General features: G+C 36.8%; 1 protein-coding gene and 1 pseudogene across 5 annotated transcripts in view; both read left to right on the top strand.

The window, feature by feature from the left end:
• Frmpd4 (FERM and PDZ domain containing 4) overlaps window positions 1-24,402 on the top strand; it is a 975,050-nt gene that overhangs the window by 714,658 nt on the left and 235,990 nt on the right. The window lies entirely within an intron of this gene.
• LOC124972623 (cofilin-1-like) lies at window positions 15,275-15,751 on the top strand (annotated as a pseudogene).

Here is a 24,402-nt window from a genome sequence, read left to right on the forward strand (position 1 = left end):
ATACAATCTGCTACTTCCATTTGGAATTATAGGAAGAATGTAGAGTGTGGATAATTTTCATTAGAATGGAACCTGGGTTCCATACTTGGATACAGCTATCAACTTCCATGCCCCGCCCCTTCATTTCTTTTCACAAGAAAGACCACTGTGCAACTGAATTTTCTTCCTAAAATGTTTTTGGTATCTGTAAAACACTGAAGTTAGATTCTCCTGGGGAGTTTATTTTGACTTTTTATTCCCTAAAGAGATAATGACCACAGTTTGGAAGGGAGAAAAACAAGAATAGTGAAAGCATATTTTCAGTCTGAGTATTTTGAATTTGTAAATATAAATTTCCTTAATACAAATGAAGCATTAAAAGTAAGAAAATAACCCTTTATCTCACAAAAAGCCTCTTTGGTTTACATTCTCAGGAATACTTACGGGAATGAACAGGAACATAGAATGTTATGGCAGAAAAAATCAGAGCTGATATATTTTCCAGTGTTTCTTCTGCTGCCCATATAAATACCTGCAATGAAAAACCAAAAGGATGATGATCATACTTTTGCACCATGTGATTAAGAAACTCTTTTGGCTCCTAAATGGCTTCATGGTCTTCACTCAGTGGACCTGAGATTTTCCTATTTTTATTTTTTATTTCTGTCTCTCCCTAAAATTTTTCCACCTACGATCTACTTTTACTCCTGTCTTCTGTGATCTTTGAAAACACATTGGTTTCTTCAGAACCTAATAAGGGTCAAAAGAGAATCCATATTTGAATGTTTTGAGTCTTCAAATCACAGGCAAAGAAAGAAAGGAGAGCAAGAGCCTGTAGTTAGTGAGGGACACAGAACATCCAGTCTCTGCAACTGCCTGAAAACCATGCTTAATAGAATGGACTCAAAATCATTTTTCAGAGTAGTTCCTCCTTCCTAAAGGAAGAGCAAAGAAAGGAATGGCTGAAATTGAGCAAGAGGTAACTCAGTTGGTATGTTGGGAAAGATAAAATCAACTTAAGGAACATTGAGATTTTTTTTTCATTGTTAATATATTTGAACCCATTTTTGCAGAATTCTACTTAGCTCCACATTCTTTGTGTTCCTGAACTTACAAATGTATTAGTCTCCTCAAACTTGCAGAATTGTGAGTGTGAGTGTGCTACAGAAATTTTCATGTGTGCCTGCTATATGCATGCATGCTTGGTTGCTTCCTCTAATTTAACACTAATTCTGTAGCCTAAAGGCAGCTGGTGGAAATACCAGTAAACAGAAAACTGTTCTCATTCTGACTTCCTAAGTTTACCATCATTATGTTCTCTAAAAAAAGATGTTTGTCATCACAGACCTCAGTGGTTCAAGTAACTACATGACATCTTAACCTCTGACCCATGCTCCATTGTACTAGGTCAATTTGTGCCCATGTAACAGAGCTTGTTAATCAAGTTTCCAAAACTGTTTTGCAGCTGAAGACTTTATTTCACCTCAAGCTGAAAGGTTCAAAGAATGAAACTCACAATATTTTGATAAAGCACAGGATTGGGTGGTGTCTCCTAAGAAAGTGTACATTTACTAATAATTATTCTTTTGCATTTCAGTAGGAGACCTCTCTGATTGATATTTTAACTGCCTATAGCTGTTGGACCAGTCTCAGTACTGGGAAATTGTCAAAATAATGGTGGCTTCATTCTCAATATGATGAGTAGTAGCTGGTCCACAGCACAAATGTGCCCAGTCCAACCTATCAAAATGGATTAAGATAAGGTTCTAGTTTATGAACCATCAGGAAAAATTATCCACTTTTAAGAAATTTTTAAAAATGCTTTATAAAACTCAGCCAAAGGATATAGCACTTCTGTCTTTTAATTAAGATGACACTTCACTTATTTTCATGCAACATTAAGTTAATTTGTTCCAGTTTAATGCAAACAAGGAGAAAGAAAAACATGCATGCAGTTCTACGTAAGATCCTTTCTGTGGGTTATGTCTCCTAGAGGGATTTGATTTTACAGCAAATGAAGGACTTAAATTGACACTAAATTAGAGCTACCCCTGTAAAAACAAGATCACAAGTGGAACAGAGGAGCTCCTGGTTTTCATCATGGTTGCAGGGTACTGATTTCTAATTTATTGGTACTTTTCCAATCTCTTTATGAAAAGGTCTGCTTTGTGTAGGGCATAGAATAATAAATGATAATCATCTGAAGATAGAATGTCCAAAATAAAATAGGTTGAGATATGAATCACTGAATTTGTGAGAATTAATGAATTTTGTGGATTAGTAGGAAATCCCATTTACTAGAGTTATCCCAGACATCATATTTGCTTTTTGGGATGTGTATGAATTTCATCTCAGTGTACTGAATAAAGCAAAGGAGGATTTGCCTCACTTTATTTCTAGCAAATGTGTATAATATTTTTGTCAGGAATAAACAAAAGCTGGGACCCAGCTGTATACTTGTGATGGTATCAAAGACCTAGAACAAATTGTGCTTAAATAGAGAAGTATTTTTGAACAGAACACAAAAGGGATATCATGCAAAAGCAGCAAAATCTACCAGCAAGGTTGTTTAAAATGGAAATTTAACAAAAGCACATGTAGGGAAGTGTCATATGCCAAGCTGCAGTTACCCTTGTTAGGGCTATGCCAGAAGGACAAAGCGCCTGACACTCAAAGCTCGTTATGTGTCTGTATTCAGATCATAAGCATATCAAGGAGATAAGAAACTTCATTAAGGTGAAATTATTTAACTTTAATGAACACCTGTGCCAGGCTTGATGGTGCATTCCTGTAATTCCAACAACTTAGGAAACTGAGGCAGGAGGATCACATATTCAAGGCCAGCCAGAGTCACCAACTTAGTCACCAACTTAGTCACTGCCTCAAAAGCAAAAGAAAAATACAAAGGACCATGAATGTAAAGTACCCCTAGGTTCAATCCCTAATCCAATTAAAAAAAAACAACCTCATGTGTTCTTCTGTGTACATGACTTGAAGTTTACAAGTGACAGAAATGTCCCTAAATTGGGACCCAAGTGAAGAAAATATTCTACCCACATTATCACCCCTTTCCATGAGATCCCAAGCAAGAGTCACCAGGATACCTGAATCAGGCAGGTATCTGTTCTTTTATAACCTTGACAACACACAGAAATTTCTGGAAAGATGTTCATAGAGCATGAACTGTCCTAAAAGCTCTTGTTAATCTTGCAAGGAAAGGAGGATCATAAATATGTTTTATTGTGCCAGTTTCACTCTATTCAAGACATATTGTATATGAGCATGATCAAATTTAAGTCCTTTAATATTTGCTCTGTTCCAAAGAAAACTGCAATGCAAATTAGGGAAAAAAATCAGAATGCTTTGATTCCTTCTAAAAAACTGGCAATTGTGAAAAATGATTTTTCAAACAACCATGGTTCTTTCCCACCTTAAAATGAACCTGAGTTATTTCATTTGCTTAGAAAGACCTGGGCATTGAGTATAGTGTTCCAGGCCTAAAGTTCTGGTCACTGCTGGAAAATCAAAGACTAGAACTCAGTAATTTGGATTTTACACTAGCAGATTTATTTTTCTTTTCTTGCTTCTGTCTTCCCTTCCATCTATTAATTATCTTGACAAACTATATCTCTATACAAAGAGAAATACTCTTCTCAGGAAGTCATGATGTTTTAGATTGAGATTGACTGTTTTGTAAAATTATCCTCTTGAAGGTAAGCACTGACAAATACTCAAGATGAAGCAGTGATGAGAATTTCAAAGGCAACCTTAAAATGAGGCTAGTGAGGAGAAGAATAAAATCTTTGAAGCTATTTCAAATGAATTATCCATCATTGGCTTATAATAAGATACCCTAGGTAGAGAAATATGAAGTCATCTATTAAAGTAAAAAATGTTTCATCTATTATCAGGAGGCTAGTCACTCAGATAGTTGATATGAAATTATGGGGACTCTTCTGCTTTTAGAGACAAAAACTATCAGCCATTTCATGTGGACAATTCAGTTATTGAAATGGAAATACTAATTTACCTCCTGAAGTACCATGGTTAGGATCAGAAGGAATGACAAGTATGAAAATAGTTTGTAAGTGGAAATCTGTGCTGCAAAATACAAATATTACAAGATACTATTATTGTGAAATCTAATTGTTAGGGTTTAAATATGAGGTGTCCCCAAAAAACTCATGTGTAAGACAATGCAAGAAGATTTAGAGGTGAAATGATTGGGTTATGAAAACCTTAATCTAATCGGTGCATTAATCCCCAGGAGGCATTAACTGAGTGGCAAATGTAGGCATGTAGGGTGTGGCTGAAGGAGGTGCGTCCCAGTGGGCATGTCTTTGGCGTTTATATTTTGTACTGGTGAGGAGCACATCCTTTCTCTTCTTCCTAATTATCGTGTCCTGACCTACTTTCTTTCACCACACACTTCCACCATGATGTCCTGCCTTACCTTGGGCCCTGAGAAATGAAGTCAACCATGTATGGACTGAGACCTCTGACACCATGTGCCCCCAAATAAACATTTTCTACACTAATTGTTCTTGTAGAATCTTTTAGTCACAGCAATAAAAAAGCTGACTAAAACACCAACAAAGAGTCAGAGTGAAGACACCATTAAAATCAGTATATAGGTATGAACAAATCATCTCTTCAGAGTCTCTTAATGATTGGTAAAAATCACTATCTCTGAGAAGGCATGATTCTTTGGCTATACTTCTGTTTAAACACTATTGAAAATTATGGTAACATCTATGTATTATTAATTTGCCCCCTGCATATAATAATGATGAAAATGCCATTTTCCATAATAAATAAATGTAGTTATAGCCATTAATGGGCTCATGCTCAGGAGCATTTAAGACCCAATTCTTGCCTCTATACCACCCTATCCATTGAATTGTATTTGTGTAAGGAGAACTGATTCCTTAACATTGCTAGTTGACTACAATAATTATGATGTTTTTCTTTCAGCAAAAAGAACAAACTGGCCTAAAGTTTTGTGGCTAGGTTCATATGCATTGAACATGAATTAATTATATTTTTTTCATAAGCATAAATATGCTTTTTAAAAATATAGTATGATTATAATCATTTGTTTTCATTTCAAATGTAATTAAAAGAAACCAGTGGGATAGAAAACTGTTCCCAAAATTTCCTTGGGAAAATAAAATATTTTTCTGAGACCATGTATAAGAAGATCAAACTGAGTGAATAAGATGTACCATTAAGACATCCTTCCCTGAAGCTGTTAAATGTGTCTTCTACATCTGTCATGTTATAAAGGTTTTCTTCCTCATCAAAATTTTTGTTACTCTGTGGTACTACTGAAAACAAATTGAGAAATGAAGTTTCTGTGCCTTTCACTGGCTACTTCTATTATATGTCCATCTCCGTTTCTGTTCATCCATCCATCCATCCCTCCCTCCCTCCATCTAAGCAACAAATATTACTACATATTGAATGTTTTCTGGCATGTAGTTCCAGAGACAATAAGTTGAATGTTTCTCTCTGCTGTCAATATTTTGTTCATGACAACTTTTCCCTTGCAATTCCCTTTAACAAAGCTTCTATTCTTCCAAATTAAAACACTCAAATCAGCACATTGACCTTCACAAACATTGCTTTCAACTTATTTTGACTTGTTTCTGTGAATAGTTCAGGACCTGAACTGAGTCTGCCCTGCCTGACTACCAGAAGAGATGCTTAATGGGAGTGGCCATGTCAGTGTTTAAGCAGGAGCCATGCTCTGTAACAAACCACATTCCACCCTAAGGAACGATGCTAACAATTAAGAAACACAAGCTTGTTTATAAAGTGCTTTAACTAATGGAGCAAGGACAGATACAATAAGAGTCATGAAACCTGCACCCACAGAAAACAACTGAAGTAAAACTAAAAAGAACTTCAGTAAAGCACATGGAATGTGCTAAATTGTGAGGTTAGGTGACTGGATAATGGGAACAAATTAGAAAAGACTTACCATAGGAGGAGTGATTCAAATGGGTTTGTAAAAGTGGGGGTAAAAGGCTGATTTGATTTGGCAGTTCCTAAAGCAGGGATGAGAATTTAAACAAAACCAAAAGCATAAATAAGCAGCAGATTTGCCTTGCTAGTTGTGGGGCCAGGGCATAAAGAGATTTGAGGATGGTGAATCTGTAATACTTGCTGTTGTACTTACATGGAGGGAAACTCTACCTAATGCTCATCCTTTACTTGTAATTGGCAATGAGCATGGTTGAGGACTGACTGGTTTATCAAACCAGGGGGTTTGCCCTGCAGTTGAGTGGAAGGATTCTGGTCCTAGTATTTGTCATTGGTTTCCTCATCTAAGTTACCCACAACTGAAGGAGAAATGTACTTCAATTTTGCAACCGCAAACTGAAGATTATGTGCCAAAGTCTGTTAAGAGCCCAGACTTAACTGCACATCTTCCTGACATCCAGCTCCCCATTCAGTTCATTTTTCCACCTCCTCACCCTAGTGCTGGGCTTCTCAAAACAAACAGTTGCCCTGTCTTGTAAAGCTTTGTCAGAGCCAGGTGTAGTGGTGTGCACCTGTAATCCCAGCTACTTTGGAGACCAAGGCAGAAGGATGGCAAGTTCAAAGTCAGCCTCAACAACTTTAGTGATACCCTATCTCAAAATAAAACATAAAAAGGAATGGGGAGTTGGGTGCTGTGGTGCACACCTATAATCCCAGTGACTGTGGAGGCTGAGGCAGGAGGACCAAGAGTTCAAAGTGAGCTTCAGCAACAGCAAGGTGCTAAGCAACTCAGTGAGACCCTGTTTCTAAATAAAATACAAAAATGTGCTGGGGATGTGGCTCAGTGGTTGAGTGGCCCTGAGTTCAATCCCTGGTACGCCCCCCCCCAAATAACGGGGATATAACTCAGTGGTGGAACTCTTACCTAGCATGAGAGTCTCAAGGTTCAATCCCCAGTACTGGGTAGAAAGAAAACAGCTATACAAAATTTGAACTTCAGAACAGAGATAAGAAATTATGCAGTGAAAAATGAAAACCTCTCTATTATATTCCTCAATATTAAAAAATAGATTTGCCACTAGCAGTTGGTAAGCTGCCAAAATAAATTGCCCAAAAACACTATGTTCATGATCATGAATCCTGGGAGTCAGTGATGTGAAGTTAATCTATCTGCCATTCCTTATGTTGAGAAGCTGGGTTTGTGATAAATTCAGGTTTACCTGTACTGAAAACTACTCAAGAGATTGTGGAATGTGCTGTGAAAGCTAACTGTATGAATCAAAATTCTTAAAGGAATCACCTTTTTCTTTCTCCACACATAATGGTTATAACTTGTAAGTGCTCAAAAGAAGACTCATTGCAAGTAAAATTTTATGTTGTGGATTCAGCATGGAGCCTGAGAACTCTGGTTGTGAAACAATGGAATGCATTGGTTTATCCTGGAATCTCCTCTCAGGATTTAATAAACTGCAGTTTTGACCATGAATTCTTTGAAAGTTGTTCATGCTGAGAGTGTGAGAAGAGGTGTTAGGCAGACTTCAGCTTTTCAGCTGGGTTGGTTCTAGCAGCCTCATTGAATACAATAGTGTATTATGAATATTGAAAGTTCCTTGAAATTTGGGACCATACATTGAACAGTGGTATTATTAAGGAAAATAATTCATAATTAGCAACAAAAGAGTTGACGTTGTAGTTATTTTTGACAAATATTTATTGCATGCTCTTTTCAGAGAAATAGAATTTTATAACTGGTATATATACCTATTAAACACTATAAATAGATGATGAGCTATCCACAAAATCATATTGATACAGAATTTATATAGATTAAAAGGACCAAAATGATCTTAAGGGAATTTCAGTGTTCTGTTTTGTTTTGTTTTTCTACTTCCAATCAAAAATATAAATAACTACGTGTACATGTGCATACCCCATAGAATCCTAAAATAGTTTTAGGATTCCTGCCCTAGGAAATCTCCTGAAATATTGAAGTACATTATAGCCTATGGCAATGTTAGGACAGGCAACATGGGAAAGTGTTCCAAGACCCTGAGCTACCACTGTGCCCTTAGCAGCACCTGGCTCAGAGAAAATGTGCAGGCAACTCTATCATGCCTCTTGGAGACATGTATTATAAATTTAAAGCAAAATGATATGCATGCTGGGTTCCTTGGTAGGCACTTGCTGCTTATAGGAAGAAGGAGGTCTCTGTGGTAGGCTAAGATGTCAGTTGCCTTGGAGGAGCATTTCAAAGTCAGGTACTCACAGTAATGGCAGGTCCTGAGAAACCCAACCTGGGTGGAAAGAGAGAGAGGGAAGAGGTGCCAATGCTTTTTTTTTTTTTTTTATCATGTCAAGAAAGTGGCAGTTTGAAAAAAATGTATAGGTCCATGATTTGAATTAGATAAAGCTAGGTTTAATTGCTGGCTCTATCCATTTACTTTACTTACATTACTTTGGGCAAGTTTCTAGCAGTTTCCACTTCTGTGGAAGGTGGATAGGAATAATGACTTTATAGAGTCATTTAGATTGTTGTGTATGATTATTAAGAAGTTCTCTCAAAAATTTTAAGTATAGACTGAGAAGTCTGAAGACCTAGCTTATAAAGCTAATTTGGATGCTGAACTATCTAGGTCACATATTGATATTTTTGAGGTTCAGTTACCTTATCTATCACAATGGGGTAGGGAAAGAGAAAGGTATAACCCAAATCTCATTCAGTTACAATGTTTTCAAATGCCATCAGTGAGATCTATGTAAGACCATTACATAGAATTGGAATAAAGGGGAACATTTACAGAGATCTCTAAGGAATACAAGAAAGCATATGAAACCAATGGAAAGTGAAAATAGAACATAAACCAATTGATTTTTTTTCCCTTTTCATGCCTCTTCATCTTGGGACATCAGCACTCCTAAAACTGTACTTATAGGAAGAAATTAGCCAAAGAAGATGAGAGTCATCTTTTTGTGTTGGGTAAAAATTAAGGATGAGGCCTGGAAGGAAGGGAAGGGAGAAGTAAAATCTAAGAGACTGGACTTACTATGATGAATGATGTCTGTTTTCAGTTTTTTAAGGTTCAGAATGCAACTATCTTAACCCTCTGGTATACTACTGTGAAATGGGTCCTTCCTTTGTAGAATTTAGGGAAAATTGATGAGGTAATGTCTGCAGAACAGTTTAATCTCCTTGGGTGAGCGCCTCTACAAGTGCACATTTTTATCATTATGACTATTTGTGCCTTTGTGAAATACTGCCAAAGAGAACAAGAGGAACCTGCCAGAAAGAGAAATTTTCCTAGGGAGAGAGATGAAAAAGAAGTGGAATGAGAGTGAGATTTTTAAAAAAATAATTGCAAGACAGAAATTAGAACAATTATATAAACAGAGATTGGCTTCAAGGACACATGGCCAAAATCCCAGAATCAGAGGAAGGCTAGAGGTGGGTAAGAAGAAAAACACAACAAAAACCTTTGAGAGGATGTTGAATTCTCCAGGGGTGATCAGAGAAGTTCCAGAATAGAAGCTTCAGTCAGACTACATTTAAAAAAGAAAGAGGGAAAAGAAAAAAATGAAAGTAAGAAGGAAAAACAATATTTCCAATAGATCTTTGCATTTTTGACTCTTCATTCTTCCAGAAAGATTTTTCTGTCATAAGACTTTGGATATCACTGAGGGAAAATGGTAATTACAATTATTGTAGCCCTACTGAAGAAGTTTATTATGCTTCCTGTATGCAGTGCCCATTCCTTTTCGACTCGTTCACCTATGCTGAAGACTGAGCAGCACTCCTTGTCTTGTGCATCATAAATGATGGCTGGCATCCTCTCTGTGAATAGAAAAATGATCTTAATGACTTCAGGAGTCCACATTAGAAACATTTATCAGAGCATTAGAACTAACACAGACCACTAGTCTGCAAATGTTGGTTCCTGTGCTGTTTGAGATTACTTTTAAGTTCAAAACAGTCTATGAACAATCATGCTCTGGTGTGGAATTTTCACTAAATAAACTTAAACAGTTGGTCAGTTTTGCACTTGCTTCTTGTAGGTATAAATTAAGATTGTGTTTTTCTACATGAAGAATTTCATGTAGAATGAAATTCTACATGAATCAGACAGATGATTTAGGATCTTAAGACTCTATTAATGAGCTGGGTGGTCAACTCAAAGAGTAATACCCACCACTTTGGAGGCAGCCCCTTTTGTGGACTCCCTATTACCTGAAGGATGAAGGAGAAAACAGAGAGGATCCTGGATACTGGTTTCCTTGGAAGCTTCCCAGTGTTGCGGCATGTAAAGAATTTACTTATCTGATGTAGAGCTTGCCAGCCCTTCTCTAGCCAACTCTGCTACTTTCATGATTCAGAGAAGTCACTCCCTCCCTCCACCTATGCCCTCACCCCTACCCATGTTTTAAGAAGAGCCAACTAAGTTAAATACTAATTCTCCCTTATCAGACCCAACTTGTGAAACTTGTTGCTATAATTTGGAATTGAAATGTACCCCAGTGGCCCATGTGTTAAAGGTTTGGTCTCCAGCTTGGCACCATTGGGAGGCGGTGGAACCTTCAAGTGATGGGACCTTCTGAGAGATCTTCAAGTCATTGAGAGTGTGCCCTTTAAGGGGATAGTGGGACACCAGCCCCTCCTCTTCCCATTTTTCACTTCCATGCCATGAGGTGAGTTTGTTCCACCATACACTTCTGCCATGATGTATGGCCACAGGCACAAAGCAAAGGGACCAACTTATCATGGACTAAAACCTCCACAACTGTGAGCCAAAATAACCCTTTTCTCTTTATAAGTTGATTATCTTGGTTATTTGTTATAGTGATGGAAATCTAACTAACATACTTGTGAATAAGTATTTTTAACTTTCCATTTGTTGAATTAATTAATAATCACTTTTAAGGTATGTACAGAGTCCTGAGGAAAATAACAAGGAAAATATAAGATTATTTTTTCACACTGAAAAGACTGAAACCTGGTAAAGAAGTGACTGTTTGATTGTTTGTTTGTTCATTCGTTTGTTTAGTTGGTTGCTTTGTTGGTTTATTTGTAGTGCTGGAGGTCAAATTCAGGACCTTGTGCATACTAGGCAGGTAATTTACCCTGAGTTATATACACAGCCCAAGAAGTGACTCATTGCATGAGTTGGCTTTTCATCTCTGTGAAAAAATACCTGAGAAAAAACAACTTAAAGGAAGAAAGATTTATTTTGGCTAATGGTTTCAGAGGTGTCAGTCCATAGTTGACTGACTTTATTGTTTCTGAGCTTGTAGTGAGATAGTACCTAATGACAGAAGGATGTGTTAAAGTTTTCCCCACTGTGTTATAGCAGTGGGGAAAGAGGGAGGGGGGAGAGAGGTATGTGACAAGATATAGTCCCCAAGGACCCGACCCCAAGGACCCACTCCTTTCAATTAGGTTGCACCAACTACTTTCCACCACTTCCAGTAGTCCATTCAGCTATGAATCCATTAATGGATCAGTCATGATCCAATCATTTCCTGAAGGTCACACCTGTGAACACTGCTATATTGGGGACCAGGCTTTCAACACATGAGTCTTTGAGAGACATTCCAGATTCAAACCATAATAATCATTTAAATATTCATATTAGATATTTACAGTCAATGAAACTATAAGGGCTCCTAGAGACTACCTAGTTTAATATTCATATATTAGCTATAGCCTAGGGAAGTAAGGTGACCTCAACTCTGGTCTTCTAATTCTCTATGTAATTCTTTTGTTATTTTAGTAAACATATGAGAATACCTACTATACTTCAGATATGGGGTAATACTGAACAAGATATCAAGTTCACTGCTCAGGCAGCCAGTAAAGATAGATACACAAATCACATAGCAAACTAACAAAACGAATGGCAGTTGTAAAAGTATCTGTGGGAGGAGCACCAAACCCTGTCCCCAGGTTACAGAGCAGCACAGTCCAATAAAATTATAATGCAAACCACATGTTATTTAAAATTTTCTGGTAGTCATATTAAAAAATTGAAGCAGTATAATTTATTTTTAGTATATTTTGTTTAACCCATGCTATCCCAGATATTATCATTTCAACATATATTCAGTTTATAAAAATTAGATTTATTCTTTTATTCCTACTAAGTTTTTGAAATTTTATGTGTATTTCACATTTACAGCACATCTCAATTCAGAATTGCCACATTCCAAGTATTCAATAACCACATTTGGTGAGTGACTACCATGTTGGACAATGCTCGTTGGTAAAAAATTTCTTGCAGGATGAAGAATTAAGCTAGAAGAATAAGAAGTTAATTTAGAGAATAATGGATATGGGAGCATTGGAGATATATAGGTTTGAGGGACTAACAAGCTCAAACACTTCAAAAACTAGGAAAGGCAGCATCTTCCAGGAAATGTATGGAATTCTTTTTATCCTTTCTTGGAGTACAGAGCAGCCATTTTTAGGGATGGGAAAGCTAGAGGGAGGAGTAGGTTTGGGAGAATGAGCTTGAATTCAATTTCAGACATGTTGATTTTGAGGTGTTTGGGGACAACTAAGTGGATGTGTAAGCTTTAAGAACTATAGGAGTTCAGAGACCTGTAGGAAGTTTGGAATACAGCACAAAAGTATCAGGAAAAAGGTGAAAGTTTAATCAGTATTTTGAAGGACGGGTAGACAATGTCAATTACCATACAGGAACTGTAGGTTACACAGAGTAACAGACACATAAAACTAATTATGGGAACCATTAAAAGTTTGTGGACACCAAATTAGCCTGTATGTATCATTCATACCTCATTATCTCCTATAAACAAAATAGGGTTACTTGTAATGCTAGAATAGCCTTTTGGTGTGGGTGCAGACATTTTATTAGAATACTTATATTCTAATCATTCATGAAATCAAGCTCCATTTTGTATGGGTTAGGGAAATTTTATTAATTTAGGCTGTAAAGATCATTCACAAAGTACTTAATTTTTACTGAATACGTTTTGACCTGTGCCTAAGTAGAATAAAGTAAACTTAAGCATCATACTTATTTTTCTTTTTTATCTAAATTGTTAAAACATTCTCTAAATTTATATAAAAACTTCAAATATAAAATCTGAACATGAACAAAATTAAAAATTTCTTTTATTGGGGAAACAAATGAAAGAAATTGTTATATCCATAAGTATTGATGTCGAATGAATTAATTTTAAATGGAAAAGTACTAAACTCTGAATACATTTCTTCTGTGATCTTAGCAACTACTAGGCTTACAGGGCACAATTACAAAAGTATGGAATTTGTGGGGCTGGTAGAATGATAGTAAATGAATGAAATTGTGAGAATTAGAGCATACAATGGATGAATATAATTAGGAAAGGATCTGACATAATGTCCTTTCCAGAGGCAATGACAGAAGGTATATATTTTTATTCCATTCCTAAAAATTGATGAATATAAAGGAGGAATTTTTAAAATAAAGGGAAAAGTTATTTGATCACAAAAATATAATCACTGTATCTTTTTCGTGCTGGGTCCATGGAGCTCAGGTAAGACTATAAAATATCAGATGAATGATCTACTGGATAAAGCAGGAGAAATACATAGCCCATAAGCCAGCATGACAATGACTGGGCCTCTGGGTTGTACCCACTGGAAAGGGCAGGGAGTATGCTCTTTATTTGTCATGACTTAAAGGAAAGATTCACCAAGGATCAGTAATGATCAATTATTTTATGACTGCAATTCATCGTGGAGCCTCTTGTAAAATCCCTGTCAAACAAAATGGCTATAAGAACCACTTTTATTTTGCTGCCAAAAGAATAATTTGGTTTTTGCTAATTTAGTTACATGTTTAATCAGGTTTAATCAGATATTTGCTCATTGCTCTCAGAAATTTCACTGTCCTAAATATCATGGCTTCATTATTGCCCTAGAAAAACTTGAGAGTTCAGTTTGATTCAACTCTGTTCATTGGACTCCAAGTTCAGGTGAATGCCTATGCTAGTGGTACATAGATGAGTAAAGAGGCTTAGCATCTCATAAGAGAACTAGGATCACTTATGGCATAAAGTAAATGAGAACCCCTGCCGTGGTGGTACAACTGAGTGGCCCTGGTGAGACCATCAATCTTTCATCTACTCTGACCTCCCTATCTACCTATCTATAGTTGACTATAATATAAGATGCAATGGAAGTATTGTAAGTTGGCAACTCTTGTTCTAGAGTAATAAGTACATGTCCAGAGGATAAATATTTTAGACTTTGCAATCCATTACACTGTGCAACTCTGCCATTTTTGTATGAAAGCAATAATAGACAATGCTTAAAAGAATGGATATGTCCATGTTGCAGTAAAACTTTACTTACAAAAATCAGGTGGCAGGCCAAGCATGTGGGCTATAGTTTGCTGAACACTAGCATAGAAATACAGGGAGGAGACATCATTACTGAATGTAAGAATCAAACCTTTGTGAGCAAGGTAGTACAAAAATTGGTTCTAACAGGATGCACAATGTTTTTCTAGGCATACCTATTTTCAAATGAAGTTTATTCTTGGTTGTTGTCAAATCATCTTATGTATATCAGTATCCTGTCATCAGCTTTTGTATCTGTTCCTTGAATATCAGGACCAAGTGATCATTTTGAGTTCTTACAGAGTTTAGATTAATTCTAAGATAAAATATGTACTCAATACATCAAGAGTGAAGTAGGGATTTCAGGGAAATTTTCACTGAGCTTTTAATCTTCTTTTCTAAAGGCCCAAAGCCACTGCTAAAGATTAATAAGGACTAGTCTTATTTCGAAGTTGTAGATGTAAATAGAGCTTCTGAAATAGACATTTAACTCAGGATCCTGTTTGGAGAAGAGAAGGGAACCCTTTGGTTCTAGATGATAATGGAAGCTCTATTTTAATGTTGGAAGAAAGGAAATTTGAAGGGTGGTCATGATGGTAACACATTACAAACCTGAGATGAAACTTGAAGTGCCTGTATTATTCATGAGATATACATCATTTTGTTTTGTTTTCCCTGCTCAAATGAATGCTCATGAATTCTTTGACCTGGATCTCCCAAGATAAGTGTCGAGTAGGGAGTGGGTCTTAACATCTATCCTGACAAATCCCTGTCAGGGCAATTTCACAGGCCTCACAGATAACTGTCAACTGCCACCCATCTTGGAACCCCAAGTTGAAATCTCCTGTAGTCATGGTTCACATGCTGTTTCTAGAACATGTGAAGGAATTGGAAACTGGCAGCAGCTGCAGCAACTCTCATGTTGCCTGGCTCTTCTTGCTGTCTTCCCTTTGCTTCCAGAAACAAGGCTTCTGGTGTGACTGTCTCTGATGGCATCATCAAAGTGTTCAGTGACATGAAGGTACATAAGTCTTTGACGTCAGAGGAAGTAAAGAAATGCAAGAAGACGCTACTCTTCTGCCTGAGTGAGGACAAGAAGAACATCATCCTGGAGAAGGGCAAGGAGATCCTTGTATGTGATGTGAACCAGATTGTGGATGACCCCTATGCCACCATTGTCAAAATGCTGCCAGACAAGGACTGCAGCTATGCCCTCTATGATGCAGCCTACAAGTAAAAGGAGAGCAAAAAGGAGGACCTGGTGTTTATCTTCTGGGCCTGTGAATTTGTGCCCCTTAAAGGAAAAATGAATGATGCCATCAAGGAAAAGCTGACAATGATAAAGCATGAATGACAAGCAAACTGCTATTAGGAGATCAAGAACCCTTGCACCCTAGCTGAAAAACTGGGGAATAGTGCCGTCATCTCTCTAGGAGGCAAGCCTTTGTGAGCCTCCTGCAGCCCCCTGCCAGGAGCATCTGGCAGTCCCAGAACTGCCCTAGGGGTTTGCTCACTATCTGCTTTCTGCCAGACCAGAGAAGCTGGGGGATCCCAGCAGGGGGAGGGCATTCCCTTCACCCCACTTGCCAAACAGCCCCCATACCCCTTGAACCTTTCTCCTCTCTCCATCCCTGATGGTTCTGGCCTTCCCAAAGTGCTTTTGATCTTCTGATTCTTCTTCAGTTGAAGCAGACCGATTCCTCCCCAGGCACCCAGTTTGGAGGATCTGTCTTATTTTTTAAAGGACACTCCTACTCCCCATATATTCCTCCTTCATCCCATTCTGCCAACTTCTAACCACAAAGTGACTCTGTGCTGGTCTGTTTAGTTTTGTGTATAAATGGAATATCATGGAGATGAATCCTCCCTGTTACAGCTGGTTCCCCTGCCTTTTCTCTTGGTCTTGACCAATCATGGAAGCAGGAACAATAAGGGACATTTGAATATTCAATTAAAAAACAAAAACAAAAACAAACAAACAAAAAAGACAACAATAAAAAAGTTTGTTAATGGGAAGAAAAAAAAGAACATGTGAAGACCTGTTACTCAGGGTGTGGTCCTTGGACCAGCAGCATCAAAATTCTCTGGGAATTCATTAGTGATACAATATCTTGATCCCTACCTTAGGCCTGTTTAATCAGAACCTGCATTTTGTTTTGTTTTGCAGTGGTGGGATTAGTGCAGGCCCTTGCACATTCTAGGCAAGTGTTCTACCACTGAGATATATTCCCAGCCTTTTTTAAATTCATTTATTCATTTATTATCTGCATATTTATTTATTTACTTTAATATTTGAGACAGGATCTTTGTACGTTGCCCAGGCTGCCCTAAAACTTGCTACCCTCCTGCCTCAGCCTACTAAGTAACTGGAATTATAGGTGTGCACCACCACACACAGCTAGAACCTACATTTTTAACAATACTTAGATGATTCCTATGTAGAATAAATGGAGAAACCCTGCTATAAGGGGCGTTTTTCATTATGAAAGGCTTTTTAGCATTTTTCTAATAAATGTATCAGCTAGTTGCTAAAATCTCTTTCCTGGAAACATTCACAGTTGCAGATATATTATTATTGTCAGTTGGAGGAGGAGATTTTTAGAACTTGTCTAATAAAAACTTAGCATGTCACACATGGTTACAATATAGCTCATTCCCTTTACTAAGTAAGTCTGAACACTTTGTAAATAAATGTGTTCCTTGCTGTGGAAATAATTACTCCATGATGTAGAAATATTGAGAGCTTATTGCCTTCCTAGTGTTTCCAGCTCATTTTGTCTGTATGACACATCTTGGAAAAATACGTGATGGCTTTTTGTCCTGATTTACAAAATGATTATATTTGGACATAAAAGGTAACAGAGCTTACTTGTGGCTCTTACTTGAGCAAAGGCAAGGGAATTACGAATCTTTATTTGTTCAGTGATAATATGCCCATATTTGGAGCAGATGGAATGCAAAATATGAATAATCTCCAAATGGAATTAGGAAAGTTGGATGAAAACAAACAACAACACCATTTATCTTCTTTTAGTTTTTATTATGATTGCCATGATAAATATAATTGTTATCAAAATTGTTATGAAAATGTGAGACCAGAATGGGAAACTGTGAAAATTATATTTTTAAGGTGGGCTTTCTCTTTCATCTCTAGAGCCTGAGGTGGAGGCCAGCTCTTCCAGATTTTTCTAAAGACATATATCACAATTCAGTTTTCCCTGTATGGAGCAAGGAGGCACAATGCTTACATTTTCAGTGCACTCTTCCCTCAATTTTTATTTAGGCTGTTCATTCTTTGAGGGCAAGGGTTCACCATCTTTGTTTATCTGTCACAGTCCTACCCATTAAATGTTGCTCAATGGTGGCTGGGTGCAGTGGCACATGCCTGTAATTCCAGAGGCTCTGGAGGCTAAAGCAGGAGGATCACAAGTTTAAAGCCAGCCTCAACAACTTAGTGAGGCCCTAAGTAACTCAGCAAAACTCTGTCTCAAAAATAAAATATATAAAAGGGTTGGGGATGTGGCTCAGTGGTTAAGCACCCCTGGGTTCAATCCCTGGTATATAAAAATGTTGCTCAACAAAAGAAGTTTCAAATGAACAAAATAAACATAAGTAAAATGTGGGTGATATTGGATGGCAAGCATCTCCCAATTGGCCTCAATCACTTCTGGAAAATTCCCGTATTATTCTTAGAATATATTTCCTCACTATGATCTTCATAGTTGTTTACAGATGAGAGAGAGCAGGAGGGAGGGAGAGAGAAAGAAAGGAAGCTCTCAATGACAGATATCTATTTTCCAGTGTATATATTTGTATCCCCTATGAGGTTTTTTGTACTTTCTATTCTTATACATTTTTTATGATCTTGGAAATGTGCAGATATTGAGGAATCTAGTGAAATAATACATTTCCTTTGATACCTTGACTAGGAATATTAAAAAATAATTTTAATTTATGCACTAAGTATCAAGTATCAAGTATACATTTGTTCCTTTAGAGTTTCAGAGATGCCATGGAACTGCATGACAAATTCAGGGTTGTAATAAGAAGAGGCAACAGTCATGTAAATGTAGAAATGAAGGTGTGAATCTCTATTAAACAGCCGTAAATGAAAAAACATGAGGAATCTTCCTAAAATTAGATAAAAAATAAAGCACACTAGGTTTATACATTTTGTTTACATTATATATAACCCATTACAATATCACATATGCACTCTAACTCTAGGGAAGGGAAACAGATGATACATTTAGCACCAGTGTGTATAGACATAACTAAGTGTGCTGTAACTCTCTACCACCCCTTGTTAAGGATATCAGCAGGTTTACTATAAACACCTGTGCTTTAGGAATTATAATTCAGCAGTAAAAAAAGGGGGCTCTCCAGCAGACACTGAGCTAGCAAACCAAACTCAAGCAAGTGTGGGATAAAAAAGTAGGCACATTTAAGATAGGAAAATTAAGTCTTTGGTAATTAAATAAAACACAAATAAGGCTAAAACAATGATAAACATTATTTGGCATCATACTCCTTGATAGTAAAACTACATTGTAACATGATATTTGAAAACCCTTATTTATTATTTTCTGATCCTGTTCATTTCTTCCAGTCTCAAAGACTCATGATTTGAATTTTGGAAAGCAACCACTACAATGTTTTTTTCCATTATGGTTTGGGACTGACTGTATGTTGTATGTTTAAAACACCATTCATCCAAATAGTGGTCCTACATATAAGAGAAGATCAATGGTACAAAGATTTAAAACTCCCCATAAATATTCAGGTATGTGATGAGCTGCACTATAATGTTCTAACTTTGGATCAAATGCTAAGTTAAATAGGAATCTTATTCATTTTCCCTGAGTGGTAAGTGTTACTACCTCAGTGAAAAAACTGTATTGTAGAATTTGTGTATCTGGGTCTCTTCCAATCCTGTTAAAGAGTATAGCCTCTGAAAAAGAGACCCGTTTATTCTCCAGTTTCATCCATTTGCCTGCAAATGCCATAATTTTATCGTTCTTTATGGCTGAGTAATATTCCATTGTATATATATACCACATTTTCTTTATCCATTCATCAATTGAAGGACATCTAGGTTGGTTCCACAATCTGGCTATTGTGAACTGAGCAGCTATGAACATTGATGTGGCTGTATCTCTGTAATATGCTGATTTTAAGTCCTTTGGGTATAGGCCAAGGAGTGGGATAGCTGGGTCAAATGGTGTTTCCATTCCAAGTTTTCTAAGGAATCTCCACACTGCTTTCCAGAGTGGCTGCACTAATTTGTAGCCCCACCAGCAATGTAAGAGTGTACCTTTCTCCCCACATCCTCGCCAACACCTGTTGTTGCTTGTATTCTTGATAATTGCCATTCTAATTGGGGTGAGATGGAATCTTAGGGTGGTTTTGATTTGCATTTCTCTTATTACTAGAGATGTTGAACATTTTTCCATATGTTTGTTGATTGCTTGTATATCTTCTTCTGTGAAGTGTCTATTCATTTCCTTAGCCCATTTGTCAATTGGATTATTTACATTCTTGGTGTAGAGTTATCATGCTAAGTGAGATAAGCCAATCTCAAAAAACCAAAGGAAGAATGATATCGCTAATAAGTGGATGATGACACATAATGGGGGGTGGGAAGGGTTAGTGTTGGGGTTGGAGTTGGGTTTAGGGAGGGGGCAGGAATGGAGGAAGAAGGACTGTATAGATGGAGGGGAAGGGTGGGAGGGGAGGGGGGGAAGGGAAAAAATGGCAGAATGAATCAAACAACATTACCCTATGTAAATTTATGATTACACAAATGGTATGCCTTTACGCCATGTACAGACAGAGAAACAACATGTATCCCATTTGTTTACAATAAAAAAAAAAAGAGACCCGTTTAAATGATGAAGGTAGACATTTTGGAACTTGAAGGAACTTCAAAAATCATATAGTCTAATGCCTTTATTCCATGAGTAAGATAAATGAGGAACAGAAATATGACTTTCCCAAGGTGACACTATGAATCAGGGGTCAGAAAATTTTGACTTAAAATCCAAATATGCGTGTTTTTGTAAATAAAGTTGTATTGGAAAGAGCCATGCTTGTTAGTTTACATGTTGTCTGTGACCACTTTTGATACAATGGTAGAGTTGAGTATTTGCAACAAGACATTATGGCCTGTAAATCTGAAAATATTTATTCTCTGACTCCTTATAGAATAAGTCTGCTCATTTTTGCTATAAATGGTACACTTAGAACTCAGCCTCTAACTTCCAAGCCAGTTTTCTTTCATCTATTTCCATTTTTACTTTTTGTTCACAAAAGTACATACGATTCTATCAGTTCCTTCCCTCCTCTCTCTACTTCCTTCTTTTTAACAATTCTTCTCTTTTCACTCCTGCTTATACCTAATTGAAGATAATTTCTAAGAATATTTTGATTCTCTTGCTCAGAAAAAAAGCTTAATGGAACAGGAGAGAACTATTAAATAAATACAGTTTTAATTTAGGATTGTATAAGTCATGAAGCAAGGTCAAGGAGATTAAGTGAACTGCAGTCCAGATAAGCATATAGTTTATGTGGTAATTACAAAAATTTAAAAATTATCAAAATATATGTGCATGTCCCCAAGAATATTGAAAATGTAATTTTCACAATAGATAGCTACATGAGAAAATGTTTTAATTTTTCATATACATATTCACTGAAAAGCCAATTTGTTTTGAGTAAACTTGGTGAGTAGCAATATTAGGTTATGAGTCATCTATAAAGAAGTGAAATGTGAAGATGAATGCTCTCTCTAAACGATGAGTGGTTGCTAAAGTGTTTTAACAACACATTTGACAATTAGATTAGGTCATTTGACAGATTCAACCAATGCTGTGTTTCATTAATCCCATAATTACTGTCAAGTTCTATAACATGATGCATTTGGTTGCTCCTGAGAGCATATTCAAGCTTCATATTACAGCTAAAAGCAAAAGACTATGTTCCCAATGAAGGAGAATATAATTTGTACGGGTTAAGAAGTGGTCTGTGTGGAATAATTTGAGAAATGCAAGGGCAGATTATCCTGTCTCCTAATGCCTACTCTGTGAAATTCCCATCTGAGGAGTTTGAATAAAGATTAGGGCTCAGGAAACAACCCAGAACCAGGACAATGTCCAGGTTGGGTAAATCATGATCCCTGCCATCCTCAACAATGTTCTAAGTTTCATGAAGGAAAGCACGTTATCTGCTTGTCAAGTCTCTAGTAACTGGTACAAAAGTCCTCAATAAATTATTTTCAGTGAACAAATGAGTATAGTGTTGTGAGGGCACTAAGTATTTAGAAGAGAGAAAAAAAGCTCTCAGACTACATTATATCCCATTAAAAACGGAGATATAGAGATAAGATTGCTACGTCACACACAGAGCCATGAAAATAGGGGTCATTGCTCAATGACTGCTTGCTAATTGACAAGAAAGACCTCTCTAGGTAGAGTGGTACTTAACCCTTACAGTGTCTGGTGTTTCTACTCTGAATCTTTACTTAATCCAAATAGGTCAGTCTTCCCTCTGGTAATTAGTAAACCCAAACTGTGATTTTGAGAGATTCATTTGCCACCTCAGATCTTTTCTGAAAGAAGGAAGGATAAAAAGGATAGGTTAGTGTCTGGCATTCAGTAACAAATGTGAACATCACATTCTGGATGTGCCTTGGGCTCCTGGCACATCAAAACATCTGTGAGAAGCTTTCTAACAAGGACAGAATGTTCTTTGATGTCGAAACCCATGTTCTTGTGCCTGCTTTGTGCTATTGCTGTTCTTTCTTGTCTGTCACACTTCCTTCCTTCCTCTACCCATCAGGATATGGAGGCCCTCTGTTTACTGACTGACACATTTCCTCATCATAAATTCTAGGACCCTTTTTGTCCCGCTTTCTCATTGTTAAATTATTATCAGTTCATGTTCCCCTCTTGATCTCTACCCTATGATCATTCCAAGGAGGAGGTTTTGGGGCTCTTTTCTGCAATATCCCTACTACCAACAATTACCATGATATTTGCATATAAATTTCTAACAACATGTGTCAGCTCAGTTAACAAATAGTAGCTGTTAGACAACTACCATCCATAGACACTGTGTGAACTCTAGGAGTCATGTTTGAATAGAGTCCATAATATAGTTTACAAATATTGGTCATTATTGCTGAGATTTGCAGGAAAGAACTTTATCATCTATTCGAAAGTATTTTAGGCTTATGCCAGCTTTGCATCTTGAAAACACTGTTGATAAAGAGACAGGACAAGTAAATGTAAAACATAAAGGTTAATTGATACTGAATCAAATGAAGATTTTTTAAAAAGACACTGTTAGGATAATTGGGGAGATTGAATATGGACTATACATTAGATAATATTATTTTGTTGATACTAAATACACTTGATGTGATATTGTTGTTGATTTCAAATGAGAATTTCCTTTTAGGAGATTGATGCTGCAGAATTTGAGGGCAACATGCCATGATGTCTATGACTTAATATCAAATGTTTCAAGTAAAGATTTATAAGAATAAACAAAGAGGGAGTGAGGGGAGAAAGGATTAGATAAATGTTGCAACATATTAACAATTGATAAACCTAGGTGTTTGGAAGAAAGAAAAAAGAGCTCTCAGACCATAGGCAAGGAGATGTATAGGATGTCAGTGTCTCTTAACCTCTACACTATTGACATTTAGGGCAGGGCAATTCTTTGTGTTGAGGCTGATCTGTGCATGGTAGGATGTTCAGTAGCATCCTTAGTGTCTACTCATTGCATGTCTTCACTCCCCACTAGTAGTGACAACCAAGAATGTCTGTAGATGTCAAAAGATCACTGAGGGGCAGAATTGCCCCTGTGGTGAACCATTGGTCTGGGTGAAGAGTACAGTGTTGTTTGTTGGACTCATATTACAACTTTTGTGTATGATTGAAATGTCTCCAAATAAGAAGGGGAAATAGGCCAGGCATAGTAGTGTGCTCCTATAATCCCAGCAACTCAGGAAGCTGAGGCAGGAGGATTGCAAGGTCAAGGCCTGTCTCAGCGACTTAAGGAGACCCTGTCTCAAAAGAAATTTTTTTAATGGCTAGGATGTAGTTTAATATTAAAGAATGGGTGGATTCAGTCTCCAGTCCACTACTTCAAGGGGAAAAATTAAATATGGGGAAACAAAGAATCATGGTGAGGGCAATGAGTTTATCCTCAGGGAAGAGTCACATACTGCTAAGGGAACCTTAAGCTGGAGAAATGAAAACAACTTTACATCAAGGAAACTGATCAAGGCTTAAAAGTCTAACATCATTGAAGTTTAGACTTAAACACTTTGATTTTGATTTGTGACCTCTGAATTGCTATTTCTTCTTTATAAAACACTCTCAGGATGCTGAGGCAGTGAGTTTCTGTTGAGCACAGTGTTGGCTTTGAAAACCTGGACCTGCATGGTCATTGTCATATGGTTCCTTTTGGAGGATGCCCCCAAACTGACAGCTAGTCATTGTTTCACTTGTTGAAATGGTATTGTTATTAAATAGCTTTCAAGTACCAAATCTTGCACTCAATGCTAATATGAATAGCAGTAGTGGTTTTGTATCCATTTATTTCTTGTCTAATTATCCTGTGATTCCACTAAAAATCCACATGGAGTCATAGCCCTTTTCCAGTTTATATTGCTTAAAAAATTATTATGTAGAGGGAAATGAGAGGGAGAGAGGTATGAAAAATGGTGAACTGAGAAAGACATCATTACCCTATGAACATGTGTGATTACACAAATGGTATGAATCGACATCATGCACAACCATAGAAATGAAATGATGTACCCTGTTTGTGTACATTGAATCAAAATGCAGTCTGTAAAAAATAAATAAATTTTTAAAAATATAATTATAAAAATAATGCATGTTCATTATGGAAAATAATATATGCAAAAGCAGACAATTTTTAAAAACACCACAATCTTACAACCCTGTGATTGCCACTGTGGACCCATCCTTCCAGACAATTTTACTATGCCTATGTACACGTTTTTCATTTGTTTGCAAAGTTTATCATATTGGCATTGTTTTAATAACAAATTTTGTTCATTTATGCATC

The sequence above is a fragment of the Sciurus carolinensis genome, chromosome X (genome assembly GCF_902686445.1).
Source record: "Sciurus carolinensis chromosome X, mSciCar1.2, whole genome shotgun sequence".
Classification (NCBI taxonomy): Eukaryota; Metazoa; Chordata; class Mammalia; order Rodentia; family Sciuridae; genus Sciurus; species Sciurus carolinensis.